Source organism: Arachis ipaensis, chromosome B8, assembly GCF_059453495.1.
Source record: "Arachis ipaensis isolate K30076 ecotype BB chromosome B8, ASM5945349v1, whole genome shotgun sequence".
NCBI classification, from domain to species: Eukaryota; Viridiplantae; Streptophyta; class Magnoliopsida; order Fabales; family Fabaceae; genus Arachis; species Arachis ipaensis.
Genome location: NC_142443.1, coordinates 57,604,720 through 57,607,963, shown reverse-complemented (window position 1 = coordinate 57,607,963; position 3,244 = coordinate 57,604,720). Strand labels below are relative to the sequence as shown.

The following is a 3,244-nucleotide window of genomic DNA, read 5'->3' as shown; positions in this document are numbered from 1 at the left end:
AGATTATCTCAGGACTCTTGAAATAAAAATTCCATTTGCAGAGGCACTTGAGCAAATACCTTCTTATGCCAAGTTCATGAAAGAGATCTTGAGTCATAAGACAGATTGGAGAGAAACTGAAAGAGTTCTCCTCACTGAAGAATGTAGTGCAGTCAATCTGAAAAGCTTTCCTAAAAACCTTAAAGACCCTGGGAGTTTTCTGATAACATGCACATTAGAAGGTAATTGCACCAAGACAGCTTTATGTGATCTTGGGACAAGCATCAACCTAATACCTGCATCCACTATCAGAAAGCTTGGTTTAACTGAAGAAGTTAAACCAACCCAGATATGTCTCCAACTTGCTGATGGCTCCATTAAACGTGTTCGACCTCCAGGGCTGCCCTTCCTATTTCCACGTTTAAGCTTCAGTTTAACCTTAAACTGAAGCTTAAACGTGTTCGACTACATGACTCTCCAGGGCTACCTTCTTCCATTTCCACGTTTAAGCTTCAGTTTAACCTTAAACTGAAGCTTAAACGTGCTTCTACAAAAGGCCTCACTGGAAGTATCTGGCGTTTAAGCTGCAGTTTAAGCTTAAACTGCAACTTAAACGCCACTCTTGGAAAAAGGTTTCTGGGCCAATAATCTTGCGGTTTAAGTTACTCTTTGAGCACAAACAATAACTTAAACTTACTCTAGTATGAAACCCAATTGAATATCATGGTTTATGGGATTGGGCCTGAAGGATTGATGAGTTTGAAATCTCAATTTATTGAGTCATGTGTCATTATTTGATTATCACTAAGTTGGCTCAATGAATGTTACAGAATTTGGATCAACAGCCTCATCAAGATTATGGATCATAAACCCAAGGCAAAAGGAAAGCAAGGAGAGGCCTCAAAGCCCAAGAAGCACAACTGAAGCTCAATATAGAAAGTGTATAAATAGGATAGAAGTTAAGTTAGAGAGGACTTTTACTTTCACTTTTAGCTAGTTTTCCTTTTTTTTGTAATTGAATTCAGAGCTATGATTCACTAAACCCCCTTTCATTGGGTTAGGGAGCTCTATTGTAATTCAATGAATCAATAATAGTTTATCTTCTTCTTCAATCTTTTCTCTTGAATTTTGTTAGAAAGCTTCTCGATCTAATTCCATTGAGTAGTTGTCTTGGGAAAGAAACTACCCATACTTGGAATCCTTCGGAACCTTGGGAAAGGAATGGAGGATTCATGCTAGAGAAGCTTTCTCACAGTGAATTGGATTGGGGTTTGGATGGATATTGTGACATGTAATCCTACCAAATTGTGGTTCATGAAACTGTGTGGTATAATCAGTGATCAAGCATCATCTCTTCTTATGAACATTTAAACCAAGGGATTGGGAATTTGTTTGTTTTTAGAGAGAATTGGTGAGCCAAGGGATTGGGATCCAATCATATAAGATTGCCAAGCAAAATTCAATGAACGCATTGCTTGAGGAAGAGATAAACGTGTTTTGATTCGGAGATCTCAATATCTCCTATAACCCAATGAATTCCCCATTTCTGATTTCCATCTTCTCTTTACATTCTGCAACTCAATTCATGCAATCACCCCCATTCCCTTTTAATTTCAGCAATTTAGTTTCTGCTCTTTAATTCATTGCAATTTAAGATTCCGCCATTTCAATTTCTTGTCATTTACTTTTCCCGCCAATTTTACATTCCGCAATTCTCATCTCAATCTTGATTCCGCTCAACTAGAACACACTTCTAATCCGAATTGCTCACTCAACCAATCCTTGTGGGATTCGACCTCACTCTATTGTGAGTTTTTTTTACTTGACGATAACCGGTGCACTTGCCGGAAGGAATTTTGCCGATCGTGCAATTTCCTAAATCGTAGCATAACTAGTTTATGTGCATCAAGTTTATGGCGCCGTTGCCGGGGATTGGTTTTCGATTGACAATTCTCAAATTGGAAGCTAACTAGATTAAGCAATTTTCTCTTGCTTTGTTAATTCTGTTCAAGATACTTGTTGAATTTTAATTTCTGCACTCGGTTACATGCTTTCCTTCTTTATGCCTTTAAATTCATGCAACTAACTCACTGACTCACTAACTGTTTGAATTAATTCCTCAATTGATCTAACCATACTCTTCCATTAACCAAGAGTATTTCACTTGTTTGTGTTTGAGCTGTGTTCTTGTATGACAGGTAGGAGAGGAGAGACATCAACTCCTCCATATACCGAACCAGAGAGGACCCTTCATAGACTTAGAAGGGAAGCAAGAGGGAAGAGAGTAGTGGGAGAAGAGGAATCTGAAGGAGAATCTGAGGACAATTTTGAGGAAGCTTTAGATCTCAACATGGATAGAGAAATTCACAACCATGAGAGAGCGGATGGAAACAATGCCATTCCTGAGAGGAGGGTTCTTAGTTCATACATAAACCCAACCTCTGGGAATTGTGGTAGTAGCATCCAGAAACCACCCATTCAGGCCAACAATTTTGAGCTCAAGCCACAGCTAATATCACTTGTGGAGAATCATTGTTCCTTTGGAGGAAGTGCTAATGAAGACCCAAACCAACATCTCACAAAATTCCTGAGAATTTGTGACACTGTGAAGTCCAATGGAGTCCAGGAAGATGCCTATAAACTGCTTTTGTTCCCATTTTCACTTAGGGACAAAGCAGCTAAGTGGCTGGAATCATTCCCAAAGGGGAGTCTAACAACATGGGATGAGGTGGAAAGCAAGTTTCTGGCACGATTCTACCCTCCACAAAAAGTCAATAGGCTTCGATCTGAGGTTCAGACTTTTAGACAACAAGATGGTGAAACTCTCTACGAGGCATGGGAGAGATTCAAGGACTTGACAAGGAAATGCCCACCAAACATGTTCCATGATTGGGTGCAATTGCACATCTTCTATGATGGGCTCTCTTATGAATCAAGGAAGGCTGTAGACCATTCATCAGGAGGTTCATTGAACAGGAAAAAGACTGTGGAAGAAGCCATTGAAGTGATCGAGACAGTGGCTGAGAATGAGTACTACTATGCATCAGAGAGGCGCAACACTAAGGGAGTCATGGAGCTGAACCATGTTGATACAATTCTAGCCCAAAACAAGGTGTTTGCCAAGCAACTAGCAGAGCTTACCAGGCAATTAGAAACAAAGCAAGTGGCTGCAATACACACACAAGATCAAGAGGAAGTAAGCATTGAAGGAGGTGATTGGGATGAGGCCAACTATGTGGGAAACCAACAAAGGCAATCATATGAT

The 3,244-nt window shown here is 39.9% G+C and overlaps 1 non-coding gene across 1 annotated transcript; it reads right to left on the bottom strand.

Annotated features, from left to right (window-relative positions):
- Window positions 1-2,755: 2,755 nt before the first annotated feature.
- On the bottom strand, window positions 2,756-2,859 carry LOC148548214 (small nucleolar RNA R71). Its single transcript, XR_015898686.1, has one exon. It is a non-coding gene; the product is annotated as a small nucleolar RNA R71 (small nucleolar RNA).
- Between the last annotated feature and the right edge of the window lie 385 nt (window positions 2,860-3,244).